This window comes from Pseudochaenichthys georgianus, chromosome 14 (assembly GCF_902827115.2).
Source record: "Pseudochaenichthys georgianus chromosome 14, fPseGeo1.2, whole genome shotgun sequence".
Taxonomy (NCBI): Eukaryota; Metazoa; Chordata; class Actinopteri; order Perciformes; family Channichthyidae; genus Pseudochaenichthys; species Pseudochaenichthys georgianus.
Window position 1 is genome coordinate 8,733,554 of NC_047516.1, and position 16,694 is coordinate 8,750,247.

Below are 16,694 nucleotides of genomic sequence, written 5' to 3' on the forward strand. Positions count from 1 at the left end.
AGAATGTAGGAACAATCCTGCAATCAAAAATGTTCCTCAAATAAAAGTACAAAAGTATTATCATCAAAATATAGTTAAAGTAGCGACAGTAAAAGTAGAAGCACCAGAGTGTAGGAATAGTCTGTTACAGTAAAAGTACTGCATTCAAAATGTTCCTCAACTAAAAGTATTAAAGTAGCGACAGTAAAAGTAGTCATTGTGCAGATTGGTCCATTTCAGAATAATATATATGATATGTTTTATAATGATTGATCATGAAAGTGTTCTCAAAACTGGTGAAGGTGCAGCTAGTCTGAAGTACTTTGTATACTGCAGGGTAGCTGGTGGATTTACTCCAGGTGGAACTAAAGTCTGATTTAAGTGTTGATTATATTTCACATCATTCATCCACATCCGTGAAGTAACTAAAGGTATTAATACATGTAGTGGAGTAAAGGTACACCATGTACCTCTGAACTGTAGTGGAGTACAAAGTAGCAAAAGAAACATTGAAATACTTAAATAAAGTACAAGTATCTCAAAATTGTACCCAAGTAGTACTTGAGTTTATGAACTTAGTTACTTTACACCAGTGGCTATAAAGATAGAAAGACTAAGCACAGAGGCATGAAAATACATTTTCAAAATGCTCAACAGTGCTGCCAAAATGTTAAACTCACTGCTACACAATTAAAATAAATGCTTTTATATATATTTATATTAGATGTGACTCTTTGGCGTTTCTGTTCTTAGTAACACTGCTGCTTTTGTTGTTCTGACGGCTAAAATCATCTATTATTCCTAATTTTAAAGCCGATATTCCGTGTTTCCCTTTTTTTAAGAAAAGTATCGAAAAAGAATCGGAATCGCAATTCTTGACTTGGTATCGGTATCGAAACCAAAATGTTGGTATCGTGACAACACTAAAAACAAAAGCAATTTTCGATAGGATTCTATAAATTATTTGGTGGAATCTATAGTAAAATTCATAGGTGAATTCTATAGAATATTTGCCACTATCTTGCAGTATATTCTATAGAAACATCAATAGATTTTTCTATAGATTATTTTGCAGAATCTATAGTAAAATCCATAGGTAAATTCTATAAAATATCTGCAAACATTCTATAGTATTCTATAGAAATGTCCACAGATTCTATAGAATATAGGTCACAAATTCTATAGTATTCTACAGAATGGTATTCTACTGAACAGTTCTATAGAAAGCATCCATGGGGTTTTCTATAGGATTCTATAGATTATTTTCTACAAAAAATCTACACAGTATATATTTTCTATAGTACTATAGTATTCTATAGATTATTTCCCAGAATCTATAGTAAAACACGTAGGCAATTTCTATAGTATATCCGCAAAAATCCTGTAGTATTCTACAGAAAATGTCTATAGAATTCGTCCATAGATTTTTCTATAGTATTCTATAGATTTTTTTGCTAAGGAGAAAATACCTGTCTATGCTGCCCCAGAACGCCTCGTTGGAGATTTCTCATTTTCTTTCTGGTACTAAGTGACGTAACAACGACCCAAATGGACCCATTGGTCAATCCGTGGAGCTCCACACACACACACACGCACACACACACACACACACACACACACACACACACACACACACACACACACACACACACACACACACACACACACACACACACACACACACACACACACACACACACACACACACACACACACACACACACACACACACACACACACACACACACACACACACACACACACACACACACACACACACACACACACACACACACACACATCCTAAGATACTGTTATGTTTGGTATTTATTTTGTGTTTTTTAGAAAGGGACAGGTCACATAGGATTGTATTCTTCTCCCTGCTCCTTTTCACTCAATGGTGTTTTGGTAGAGTCATGTTTTGTTGGCAATTATTGTACATTTGGTTTTGCGTGCCATGAGCGGGACAAATACAAAAAAATGAAATTGGTTTAAATTCATGATTTGGGTAAATGTCAAAACATGATCAATCATTGTTGCACAGAAGCTTTTTACAAATAGCTTGAAAAGAAGCTTGCATATTATCGATATACCGTCATTGCAGCAAAGTATTCAAGACATATAAAAAAATAGAGAAAACTGTAAACTTGGTTTCTATTAATGGAAGAGAAGAAAGAACAAGACAAGCATCGACTAATCAAGAGTCAAAATCCCACGCTCAAGTACACACAACCACCCACCTTAACCACCCTTAATTACTACGGAATCCTACCCCTTTTGCCTTCTGGAGGACCATCATTATTTGCATGAGCACAAGAGATTTCTTATAGGAAAAGTAACCAACAACCACTTTGTTATTTTATTCTGGCACAACAGTCTCTTAAACTGAAAGCTTCTTGGTTACATTTATAAGACATTGTGTTGGAGAGCAGCTGCAAGTCCTTTTTGCAGTAGGTTATAATGGCAGGGATTGAATTAATCATTCCTGTTGACTTGGAAAGTGCTAAATAATGGACCAGGTGGAGGTCATGCAAGGTGGTTTTGGGACCAAACAATAGAGGAATATGATCGGGAACAAATAAACATTTCCCTTCCTTTTTAAATATGACGAAGAAATCTTTTAATGAGGCACAATTGCATCTGCGAGCCACAAACCACAGTAAAGGCTGTGAATGAAAGATATAATACTAGCTGTAACTGAACAAAGCAACATGAAGAGGACAACAATAACAAGGCGAAATAGCAGACACATGCTGTTAATAAAAGGGTGCAATGTCAAATAAGGTAAAGGATTAAATTGTGTTTTATTCAGTGCTTAATGCAAGTCTAATCTCTGTTGGCACTGACCTGTCTTACCTAGCATTCCTGTCCAGCAGACAAAGAAAGCTGTAATGTCCTCTTCATCTTCATTTCAAATGAGGTGACACACACATTGAAGCCTCACATGGAAATGTCTCAATACATTGTTATTTGAATGAGCATTGTACTTGTTCTAGCCTCAGTGATTTATCGGCACACCAGCTGATTATAACCAAGTTTACAAGAAACATCTTTTAATAACACTTCCTCTGTGTTGTAGTAACAGTAACTGTTCTAAGATTCAGTGGTTACAGTATATGTCAATCAATCAATGTTTATTTATATAGCCCAATATCACAAATGTTACATTTGTCTCAGTGGTCTTCACAGTGTGTACAGAATATCAGTATGACAATATGACACCCTCTGTCCTTAGACCCTCACATCGTACAAGGAAAAACTTCCGGAGAAAACCCACAGTTTAAAGGGAAAAATGGGAGAAACCTCAGGGAGAGCAACAGAGGAGGGATCCCTCTCCCAGGACGGACAGACGTGCAATAGATGCCGTGTGTAAATTGGAAATGCATGTGTGTATAATAGGAAGATGAATCCACGAGGATATCCATCCAGGACCGATGATCCAGGACCACAGCCACGACTCAAGATCCAGGGCTCGCGATCCAGGACACAGGACCGCAGGATCATCCATGACTCCGGATCCCGGCGTATATAGACACCAAAAAGAAAGAAATGTGGGGAAGCTGGGTTAATCGGAACATGAGAGTACACAGGTATAGACAGAGAGAAGGAAGAAGTAAGATGTCCCCCGACAAACTAAGCCTATATCAGCAAAACTAGGGGCTGAATCTAATCAGCCCTAACTATAAGCTTTATCAAAAAGGAAGGTCTTAAGCGCACTCTTAAAAACGGATAGGGTGTCTGCCGCCCGAACACAAACTGGAAGCTGATTCCACAAATGTGGAGCTTGATAAGAAAAGGCTCTGGCTCCCATTGTACTTTTAGAGACTCTAGGAACAACCAACAACCCTGCATTCTTGGAACGCAATGCCCTAGTAGGACAGTAGGGTATAATGAGTTCTTTAAGGTAAGATGGCGCCTGCCCATTAAGGGCTTTGTAGGCGAAAAGAAGAATTTTAAATTCTATCCTGTGTTCTATAGGGAGCCAGTGTAAGGAAGCCAGAACAGGAGTAATGTGGTCCCATTTCCTAACTCTGGTTAGTACACGAGCTGCAGCATTTTGAATCAGCTGAAGCGACTTGACTGACTTCTTGGTACTCCCTGATAATAAAGAGTTACAATAATCCAGCCTAGAAGTAACAAATGCATGGACTAGTTTCTCTGCATCGTTTTGAGGCAAGATATGCCTGATTTTTGCAATGTTACGTAGATGGAAGTAGGCGGTCCTTGAAATTGATTTTATGTGGGCGTTAAAGGATAAATCCTGATCAAATATAACACCAAGATTCCTTACAGTCTCACTGGAGGCCAAATTAATACCATCCATAGTTAGTATATCTTTAGATAATTTGTTTCGTAGATTCGGGCCAAATACAATAACTTCAGTTTTGGTCGTGTTTAACATCAAAAAGTTTAAGGTCATCCACGTTTTTAGGTCCTTAAGGCAGTCTTGAATTTTATTTAGATGATTAATTTCATCAGGCTTGATTGATAAATATAGTTGAGTATCATCCGCATAACAATGAAAGTTTACAGAATGATTCCTTATAATATTGCCTAACGGAAGCATATATAATGTGAACAAAATAGGTCCGAGCACTGAGCCCTGTGGCACTCCATGGCTAACTTTGGTTTGCGTGGAAGATTCATCGTTAACACGTACAAACTGAGAGCGTTCAGATAGATAGGACCTAAACCAGCCTAAAGCAGTTCCCTGTATGCCAACTAAGTGCTCTAGTCTTTGCAATAAGATATCATGGTCGATAGTATCAAATGCAGCACTGAGATCGAGCAAAACAAGAATAGAGACAAGTCCCTTGTCTGAGGCTATTAGAATGTCATTTGTGACTTTAACCAGAGCTGTCTCTGTGCTATGATGTGTTCTAAAGCCAGACTGAAAATCGTCAAATAAATCATTGTTTTTTAAGTAATCACACAACTGTTTTGCGACCGCTTTCTCGAGAATTTTTGAGAGGAACGAAGATTAGAAATAGGTCTATAGTTGGCTAAAACCTCTGGATCGAGGTTGTGCTTTTTAAGAAGCGGTTTTATTACTGCAACTTTAAATGATTGTGGAACATAGCCTGATAATAAAGACATATTCATAATATTTAATAAAGAAGTGCTAATTAATGGAAAAACTTCCTTCAACAGCTTAGTTGGAATATGTCAGCTCATTTATTATGATGTACGCTGAAGTTTTGGATATTTCACCATTTAAATAAATATTTTATCTAATTTTTAAAATAAATTGTTGTTTTTTGACAGAGTCAGAGTCAGAGAGTATAATAAGGATATCATTTTGTGTTTTTATCGCTATTTCACTTTCTGTTAACGGATTAATTTTAGAGCTGTCCTAACCCCTACCTGTTTACAATCAGCAGTGTTCATCATCAGCTTCTTGAAGCAGGAAATGTTTTGTTTGTGGGGACATACAGTCCTGTTTTAGAGTTATTAGGAATGTTTACAGAGCATTTCACAACCTTTTGGCAGACTCAAAGTGCAAGAATGAAAAAAGGAATTATTTTTTCAACCTCAGCTGTAGCCCTGTTGAGGAAATATTTTCCAAGGCCCATAACTTTGACCCAGTTTATCAGTTAATATACTGTCCTAACTGAGCACACGCACCTGTAACCTTGGCTGCTGTGCTCTCAGTGTTTTGTCTCCCTGTTCCTGCCTGTTGGCGTCAGCTGATAGAGGTATGATTCTATCTTGTTATGCACAATGTTGATTATTCTCTCTGAACTAGCTAAATACATGGGTCTGGGGTAGAGTTCTTCAGAATTAACGTGGCAACTCTACCGTGAAGTCAGAACCTCTGGCTCTTGGACTTGTTTTGTGAATTCTACGGCCGAAGCTCCAAATAAACCCATCAGTGTTTGCCATCAAAGCTCCAGCTCTCCCCGTGTCTCCTTTGAGTCGGTGACTCCTCCTGCATTGCTACACAGAAGTTTCCCCCACAGGCCCAAAATAAGTAGCTGTCAAAAGATAACATCACAGAAAGATTGAAGGAAATGTTACAGCAGTATTGCTGAAGGATTGCATCTAAATGAGGGCTGGGAATTCCCTGCAAACAAGATGAAAATACTTTAAGAATTGTATGAGTTTGAGATGTTATAAATTATTTTCTGAATTAAAAAAATACATCAAATGCCTTAAGGGTTGGTTTATTCTCGATTGTTTTATAATTGTCAACAAATTAGGCAAATGTCAAAAAACTAAAATCTCAAGCATCTGGTGAGTATTTCCTGCATCATTACACTGTGGGTGTCATTGAGATTGATTGGTTGGCAATGAAGAAAAATAAATTAATCAGTTTTTACACTGCAGGCCTCACTTTTTAATTTGTTCCATTCAATAGATATGCTGACAATACGACTGGGTATTCAACAGCTTTCCTTTCACCTTTCACCCAGATAGATGGCTACCATGAGCCAGCAACTGAGTGAACTGACCAACTTTTTTTTCTACGTGAACCTTATCCAGATATTTTATGGATAGTAGGGGTGCAACAACTAATCGACTTAATCGATTAAAATCGATTACCAAATTAGTTGCCAACTAATTCAGTCGTCGATTCGTTGGTGACGTCATCACGCGCCGTTAATCTCCAACGTTATTGGTCTTTTTATCGGTACCGGAGACATTTAAAAAATACATGTCATGTATTATTGCTACATAAGCATTATATCGCAGTCTTAGTGTCGCCAACTCGTTTCTAATATGCAAAAAAATAAACAAATGCGTCTATGATGTATTTTCGATCTTTCCAATCCAGAAGAGAGATCTTTCTCTCCCCCGTCTGTGTGCGAGGGGGCGGGGCAGTTTACACACACGCAGCTGCTACATGCAGCAACACACTGTGGAGATGGGAGAACTCCGAGGTGTGGTTAAACTTTACCCGTCTCGATGTTCGTTGCCAAAAGTGCAATAAGAGTTTAGCATGTAAGGGCGATAACATGAGCAATTTGTCTAAACATTTAGCAAAAGTGCACCACATTCAGACGGAGGAATGCACCGGGTTCGACTGTCTTTCTAGTAGCTCTGTAGCTCCATCCACGAGTAACGTTTCCACGTCAGGTAGGCTATTATGTATGCTAGCAGCAACACACAGAGTTAACTCAATTATACAAACATGGGTTAATGATTAGAGGTAACTGAGTTATTTATTTTGTTAAAGTTTCAGCTATTCTGTTTGCAGTTCTGTCATCACATTATTTAATACGATTTGTTAAAACACTGTTGTTTCTTTTGATGTGAAATATTATTTATTTAATTTAAATAAAAAGCAATGTTAATTTTGTTCAAAATGTGTTTAGTTAATTTAATAATATGTATTTTTGAATCAAGTATTCATCTTTATTGTCTTCATTGTTAGTTTCCACATGCCTAAAACAACCTCAAGCTAAATCTAAAAGTTGATGGCTAAATAAGAGCGTTTGAGAAATTGTGCAAGGCATAATAGTCCGAATAGTCGATTAATCGTTTCATTAATCGATAGATTAATCGATTATCAAATTAGCTGCTAGTCAACTTGTGAAAAGTAGCTTTTGTAGGATGACAATCGGATTAAAGGTGGGGTAGGTAAGTTTCAGAAACCGGCTCGAGATACACTTTTTGTTCTATTCCATGGAATGCTCTTAACATCCCGATAGCAATGAATATCTTAAGTGCTTTGACAAAAAATCCATAAAAAAATGTCATCTGTAGAAGCCGTAATACTGTAAAAAGTACAACCAATCCGTTTAGCCGGCTAAAGTAACTGGATGGCCTACCTGCCTGTCAGCCTTCCATCGGGGCACACATTTATCTCGTGCCCTCATTGGTCATGTGCGCGTTCGTGTGTGTTGGAGGAGGGGCTCTATAAGGAAGTGGCAGATTTTCTCCGGTCGTGTATTTTCAAATTCTAGCGATCTCGAGCCGGTTTCTCAAACTTACCTACCCCACCTTTAAGTGAAATAGTTGGAATAGTTGTGAGCAGACAGGATTTAAACCTTGTTGGTGCAAACAATTGTTATAAGGCTACTTTTCCTGCGCTGTTTGTGGGTGAATTTCATCCTGATAGGCTGCAATCACGAGATTAAAATATAACAATGTCAGCACTGTCATAAAAGTGGTCCACAAACTGAAATTGGAGACCAGTATTGGTTTATGAACAACCATTTTTTATGAATTCAATAAAGTTTCTATCATATTGTATAATGGTTTCCATTTTAGGTCCAATGTGATTATTGAACCAATCTGTGACTTCCTGAACCCTGCTACTCTGTTGCCAGGAATATGTTGTCACTCAGTGGACACATACCTTAACCGTGGAGCTTTGTCCACAGCAGGAACAGAAAGATCAGAGCAAACAGACAGCACAGCAGCAGCCTGCAGACTGAGGGTACAGTCCATCTATGGTCAACATAATCCTTTGTACCGAATCCAAAAACGTGTTCCTCTGAGTTTGCAGAGTTTAGCATCGCGCCAGTGGAGTGTAGGGAAAGCAGGAAGATTATTTGTATTATATATTAATACATGATATTGCTTTTATCCGTTTTTTTACCTTGACATAGCAGACACATACACAAACCTCTGCTCCTTTCATTACATAGTTCTACCAAAAAGATGACCTGGTGAGGCTCACATATATGGGGATAAGAAAGAGAGAGAGAGAGAGAGAGAGAGAGAGAGAGAGAGAGAGAGAGAGAGAGAGGGTCGATCCAGACTCAGAGTGCAGTGGTGATTCAGTCGGTCGAGAGAGGAAGAAGAGAAGAAGAGATGAGCCCGATGAGAATCCCACTCTGAAACCTGGTATTACCTAAATCCTTACTTATGTTAAATGTTGTTGTAAATATGTGTGTACAATGTACATTATGCATGTACTATGTATACTCTGGAGCTGTTGCATGATTGAAACATTTGGTAAATGAATACAATGTTTTCACTGTCCTAACATGTTAGATTAGATACATTTATGGCTGCATCATTCTATGAAATTAAAACATTTTGATTTCTTGTGTATCATTTTGTATGGATTTTCCTAAATGTATGTCACAAATTGGAATTGCAACTAGTAATGTCAATCGTATTTGTTTTCTTCCAGCTCCTTTGCAGCCAGGAGCCAACTGCCACATCCTGCATTTGATGCAAGGGTCTCCACATCCAGAGAAGGATTTTACTTTTGTCCACACATCTGCAAGAACAGTTTAAAACACAAAGGTTAGTTGAGATTGGTTATGTAATTTGCCATTGAAACGCAGAAGGAAAGAGATTACTAGGAAGAGGTGCTTTGAAATTTAATGTGAATTTAACAATATTTCACAGGATCTCTGCCTCCCCTTAGTGGCGACAGGCTGAAAGAACAGGGTATGTCTGAGCTGCAGCTACTCACTTAAACCAAGATAAATATAACCAATTTTGCAGTATACAGCAACTCTGCAGCACGTTTCAGTGTCTTTCAATAATAAACCCACTGAATGCACCTGCACTTCAACAAACAAAAGTAACTGGCTGAAACCATGGCTGAAACAGAGAGCAGCTTAATAGAAAGATATTTCTCTGGTTACAATAAAACTAAAGTGAATATTGGACTTACATTCATTTTGCAGAAAAGTGTAAGTCAATGTTGCTGAAACGACTTACAACTCCACTACAATTTTCACAATCTCTCTGCGACACTTAGTCGGAGTCCGGACCCCCATGTTGTGAACCAATGCCCTAATCTCTTATGATATAATGTCATCTAATCTAATGCTTTATTGTGATTCACAGGTGATATAGTGCCTCAAACCTGGAGTCCCTGAGACCGCAGTAAGCCAGAGTCTGTACTCGCCAGGGTTGGGTGTCGGCCATGTCTAGGCCTCTTCTCTCAGACCCCCAGGAGAAGCTCCTCAACCACTCCATCCTCACCGCAGCCCGGCTGGCCCGCAGAGGATGGACAGAGGAAGGGAACGAGACAGGGTGGCAATTTTCCCATTTTGACTTGACTGATCATACCTCTGTCTCCAGACCAGATGGAAATCAGGGTCAAAAACGTGCCGAGATTCTTGTGAGGGAGCTTGGGAACATGCAGGTTCACATCTTAAACAACAGGAAGACAGCTAAGGAAAGAGTGACTGGCTCTGACCAAAAGGCAGATGAAGTGAAACACACACAAGCAGAAAGCGAGACGGGTCTCTGCAGTCAGACGGGCGTCTTGGTCTGGGCCTCTGGCTGTAGCCCCACATGCAGACGCCCCAAAAGGTTTAAGGCCCCGATACTACCTGTCATCGCTGAGATGTAGAACAGCTGCCATTTGTTCCAGGACAATGTAAAAAAAAAGCCTATGTGCTTTTTGGTTATGGTAAGATTTTTAGAATTTGTGTAGACTTTAATTAAACCTTGTGTTAAATGTTAAATATCCCTATAGGACCATGAATAAATGATCCTTTTAATGACACAAAAACAATGTTGTTTTAAACACCACCATTTTGTGAAAAGTATGCTAAAAGTATTTTATAAGAAATGATAAGAAATATGTCTTATATTGAACATCATTTTTTATTTCTGATTTGATTCCATTTCATGAATTTATTTTACTATTTTATTATAAATCATGTGACCCAGTCATGCCAGCTTAGTGCAGTAATTACTACACTTTCAATGTTTAAGTGAAAATTCTGAATTTCTTGTTGAAAATTATCATCTTCATTTCAAAAGACGGTTTGCCACTGGCCTAATGTTTACAAATCAATACTGACAATTAGGACAAACCTAGTTTTATAATCTTATAAAAAACGATATAGCCTATATGTGTTTTACTGTCTGTATAACCTTGACTTTCGAATATTTTCTAATTAAAGTCACATAGTGAAATTTCCTTTGTAATATGCACTCCTTTATTACAAAGAATCACAAGCTTACCTCATTACCGGCTTGAGTTTTAGTGGCGATACCATATACTGCCAGAAGTAGCAGTAGTGTACAGCTAATAATGACACTGTATTAAGCAACCCACTCTCTTCAGTCTGCGTACAAATGACACGACTTTACACATTGGAAAATGCGTGCAATAGATACACTAAAGTCCGATTTTGCGTGCCTATCATACGCCAACTATTCCCATTGAGTTCTGAGTCCGAGTTTTGCGTGCATATGAGACGCAAATGGATACGGTCGGGTCTGAGAAGACCGGAAGCTGTGTGGTTCATAAAAACATGTTATTACTCAATATCAAGCCACGATTATTGATATTATTTTAAATAGTATAATGTCGGATTTTTTTTGCCGTCAGTGAGGAAAAGAAATGGGGCTCAGAGCCTCAGAATACTGAAATCTGTATTTTTTTTAATCCTTTTTTCCTTCGAATTTGTTATCCTTTTCTAAATAACACACTGTTATTTACTCAACAATAACACACAATTATCCTTGTTTTTATTTATTAGTTTAATTCTATAATATTGGGCTTTTTAGCCGTCCGTCAGGAACTGAATTTCAAAATAAAGTCACCGGAAATAGACGTAGGCCCAGTTCAAGCTCGATGATTGGATGTTGTAGCCGCAATGCACGCTGGGATATGGTGTTTCCCCAACCCAGTCTCACAAAAAAAGTGTAATAACTACGTTGGTCCACAATGTAGAACGTAGTATTTCTACAAAAACGCCTTTGAAATTGTAAGATCCCTATGTTTTTTTCACTATTCATTTCCAATGTCATGTGATCTTCAAATTTCTCCCTGCAGAAAAAAAAAAACATGGCCGAACTTCGTTTTATTCTCGGTGGAAAATGCCTATTTTAAAGTTAGTTTGGCCATTAAAATGCGTTTTGATGTCATTTGATGCGAGAAATATGAGTTTTTATTTCAGATTATGTGTGCAGTGGATGTACATGATCTTTAGTTTGCTAGTTATTACGAAGATTACTTCAGGAAATTGTGTCCATACAACGTTTTCATTGTTACCAAGGTGGTTGCTAGGGACGCTGCTATCGATATTATTTATGTTATGTTGTGTAACTGTTTAATGGTGTTATCTTCATTGCTACCCCCTTCCCCGTCAATGTATAGTGTTGGTCCACAGCGCAAACGTATTAGTTTAACAAAATCCGCATCTAAAATTGTGGCATAGATACGTTATTTTCTCCTGTGCAATTCCAGTCTTACATCTCACATCACATCGTCATAAACAAATGCCGGAGACAGACCGAAAACATTTTTTACAAATAAAATAATACTTTATTCCGAGTGTGCTTGCTTTTCTCTTTGAAAGTCATCACATAACGGCATTGTAATACACGGTTCGGCTGCATTAAATATTAAATATCTGCCGTAGTTCTCTATTTATAGAGCCCTGATGAGAAGACTTCTAAACAAACATGAGGAACTGCCGACAACACTGAAAACGTGACGTGGATCATAAATATATCAGCAATTAAACAACATCTTACATTTCTTTTCACACAATACGTCTCCTTGCAGTATCAACACTAATTTGGCTGACTTGTATATTTGATCCAATTGGTAGATAGGCTGTATTTACACCATAACGGTGCACAGCTGATAGAAAGGGACACCTAGTGGTTAAAGCATGTTATTGAATTTCATTATTTTTATTATTAGATATTAATAGGATCCCTATAAAGTATATTCATTACTCGTTATTCTCTACTAATAGTTAATTAAAGACTGTATATAATGACTATTTTGCACATCCCTTTCAAGATTTCAAGATTTTCTAAGGTTTATTGACTTATCATATACACAAACGGTGTAGTTATGCAATGAATGAAAAACTTGGGTCGCAGGTTCCTCAACAATGCATAACAAGACATCTATCAATATTCGTGTAAGTCCAGCAATGTTAACTATGTTGAAGAACTTATTTGATCTGATATTATACATTATACTCTTATAAGATGTATGTAGATATTTAATCTCCGGCCTTGTCAGGTATTGAACAATCAATAAATAAAGAACACAGAATTATTAAATATAAAACACAGAATTTGTGTGATTATGCTAAATGATTTACAAATAAACACCACTGCATATTTACAACTGTTACACATGCTGATGTAACTCAAATGTGTCCTACTTGGGATCAATAAAGTATATCTTATCTTAAGTTGATCGATGGCTACTGCCATATTTGCCTCTGAACCTTGACAATTGCATGTTTCAGGCTTATCAATGAACAACAGGGGTCACAGACATAAGACCAGCTGTTAAATAAAGCTCTTCTGACCTTAGCAGTCATGTGGGTATATATTAATGCTGCACATTATGGACACAAGCAATTTTGACCCATTTATTAATTATATGTTTTAAATGTGGGTGTTCCTATCCCCTAAATCTCCAGGGATGTACACAGTTTAATACTGGCAACTTCTTATTATGGGAAATACGAAAACGTCTTTTAAAACTACAACTCCCAGTAGAGACGTGCCATAGATAGAGAACATGTTGCGAAACACAATAGCCAGCATGTGTAGTGCTGGGGACGGGGTGGGGGAGGGGGGGACCCGTTCAAATCCAGTTTTGGACAGTCTGCCGTGGTTCCATCCCATTTCAAGTGCTGTTCGACGCTCGGCGTAACCCTCGGAGCACACTCAAACATCCAATCACAGAGCTTGAGGACTATCACGGGGTTTGTCAAGCGAAGCGGAGAGAAAACTTACTTCCCGGTGTAATATTCTCTGAAGCAAGTTAGCTGCTCCGACCCTCGGTCCTGACGGACTCCAACTTGTGTTTATTAATCAAACAAATAAAAACAAGAATAATTGTGTGTTATTTTTGAGTAAATAACAGTGTGTGATTTAGAAAAGGATAACAAATTCGAAGGAAAAAAAGATTTAAAAAAAATACAGATTTCAGTATTCTGAGGCTCTGAGCCTCATTTCTTTTCCTCACGGACGACAAAAAAGGTCATATTTTATACGATTTAAAATAAAATCAATAATCGTGGCTTGATATTGAGTAATAACATGTTTTTATGGACCACACAGCTTCCGGTCTTCTCAGACCCGACCGTATCCATTTGCGTCTCATATGCACGCAAAACTCGGACTCAGAACTCAATGGGAATAGTTGGCGTATGATATCCAATCCAATCCAACTTTATTTATATAGCACTTTAAAAACCTTCAGACCAAAGTGCTGTACAGAGAGATAAGCTCACACAACATAATATAAATACATTTAAAATACAAGATACAAACACAAAACAAACCAGAATAAACGTAATAATTAAAAAATAAATAACAGGCATATAATAAAAACAATAGACCACTGAAAGCAAATAAAAGCAACACTCTACTTGTTTCTGAATGCCAAGGAGAAGAGGTGGGTTTTCAGACGGGATTTAAAAACAGTCAGTGTGGGAGCCTGTCTGATGAGCAAGGGCAGGTCGTTCCACAGTTTAGGGGCGGTAGCAGAGAAAGCACAGTCCCCTCTGCGCTTAGACTTTGTTTTTGGCACCCTCAGGAGCAACTGATCAGCTGACCTGAGAGTGCGAGTGGGCGTGTAGCTGTGTAACAGCTCAGAGAGGTACGGCGGGGCCAGGCCATTCAGGGCTTTAAAAGTAAATAAAAGAGTTTTAAAATGAATCCTCAAATGAACGGGCAGCCAGTGGAGTGAAGATAAAATGGGGGAAATGTGCTCGTGTTTGATGATAGGCACGCAAAATCGGACTTTAGCGTATCTATTGCACGCATTTTCCAATGTGTAACGTCGTGTCATTTGTACGCAGACTGAAGAGAGTGGGTTGCAACCCACTCTTTTCAGTCTGCGTACAAATGTGAAAAGTATGCTAAACACAGAGGATAATGCGGTGTAAGTATTTTATAAGAAATTAAATGATAAGAAATATGTCTTATTGAACATCATTTTTTATTTCTGATTTTATTCCATTTCATGAATTTATTTTACTATTTTATTATAAATCATGTGACCCAGTCATGCCAGCTTAGTGCAGTAATTACTACACTTTCAATGTTTTAGTGAAAATTCAGAATTTTTTGTTGAAAATTATCTTCATTTAAAAAGATGGTTTGCCACTGGCCTAATGTTTACAAATCAATACTGACAATTAGGACAAACCTAGTTTTATAATCTTGTAAAAAACGATTTTGTGTTTTACTGTCTGTATAACCTTGACTTTCGAATATTTTCTAATTAAAGTCACATAGTGACATTTGCTTTGTAATATGCACTCCTTTATTACAAAGAATCACAAGCATACCTCAGTCATTACCGGCTCTAAGTTTTAGTGGCGATACCATATACTGCCAGAAGTGGCAGAGCTAACACTGTATTAAGGTTAGCATATTACAGTACAGTATAAGCGAGTACAAGTAGCCTACTTCTGGGTGTTTCATTCAAGCTCTGCTCCGTGTGTGTGGCACGAGAGAGAGAGAGAGAGAGAGAGAGAGAGAGAGAGAGAGAGAGAGAGAGAGAGAGAGAGAGAGAGAGAGAGAGAGAGAGAGAGAGAGATGTTGCGCTAACTTTTTGCTGTTTCTACAACTAAGTGAAAGGAAAGTCCTCGTCAGATAACCTCAGTTTAGTGAGGTAAGGACTCTGTGTTTAGATCACTTTAGTCGTTATCTCAGTGGGTCTCAAAACAGTTTGATCACCATGTAAACAAGAATTTACGAGGCACACCTTCATATGCTCATTATAGTTAGGCTATAAAACAATAAGAGAATAAATGAAAAACAGGTATGAAATACTATATGACAGTAAAACAAGTAAAATATCCATAAAGAAAAAGTATCTGTTTACAGTACTGTTTCATATGAGTGTTGAGAGATGTATCCATATCCTCTTAATTTTGCTCTCAAAAGTGCACCAGATTGATGCATTTGATTTAACTTCAATAATTAAAAAAATCTTCCCGGTGGAGCATGACCCCCCTAGGAGGCTGGTCCGCCCCCCACTTATAAAAAAATAGCACTTTTACCCTTCCTATATATGCCGTGAGCTGATTATCGAGCCTTCATTGTAACAGTCGCGGGCGTAGCCTACTGTATATGCGTGTGGGGAGTGTTGCAGTAGAACATTTCACTGTAGCCCATAGCTACATTAATGGGAAACCCTATGTTTGAGCCCGAACAGAAAATCTCTGTCTATCTATCTATCTATAGACGGACGGACGGACAGACGGATAGATAGACGGATAGATAGATAGAAATTACATTAGCTGATGATGATAGATACTTCATTCATCCCAAATTGTGAAATGTGTGGAAACAAGTATAAACATAATAACATTAAATACAAATGAAAGCAATAGACAGGAATATATGCATATACAGTAGAAAGGACACGATGAATATTATAACATTTAATGTAGCCTTATTAGGCTGACCTAAATACGGTGCTTTAGATTACCACTGCACTGGTAAGGTAAAACTAGGCCGATTAATAAGATGTGAAGTGCTTTGTAACTTTGACCCGCTTGACTGAATACACAAAAAACAATGAAGAAAGTTGAACCAATAAACACAAACTAACTGTATAACTATGATGATGGTGATAAAGAATGCATCTAACCTTCCGCCGTTCATTAAAAAAACATTGCATTAAACAAACCATCATGCTCTTACTTTGAAAACCATGCGGAAATGTCCATCCATCCATCCATCCATCTTCTCCCGCTTATCTGTGGTCGGGTCGCGGGGGTAGCAGTTCCAGCAGAGAGCCCCAAACTTTCTTTTCCCTGGCGACATCAACCAGCTCTGACTGGGGGATCCCAAGGCGC

At 37.9% G+C, this 16,694-nt stretch overlaps 1 long non-coding RNA gene across 1 annotated transcript; it reads left to right on the forward strand.

Annotated features, from left to right (window-relative positions):
- The first annotated feature begins 8,686 nt into the window (after positions 1-8,686).
- On the forward strand, positions 8,687-10,813 carry LOC117458913 (uncharacterized). Its single transcript, XR_004553458.1, has 3 exons — positions 8,687-8,772; positions 9,065-9,180; positions 9,733-10,813. It is a non-coding gene; the product is annotated as an uncharacterized lncRNA (long non-coding RNA).
- The last annotated feature ends 5,881 nt before the right edge of the window (positions 10,814-16,694 follow it).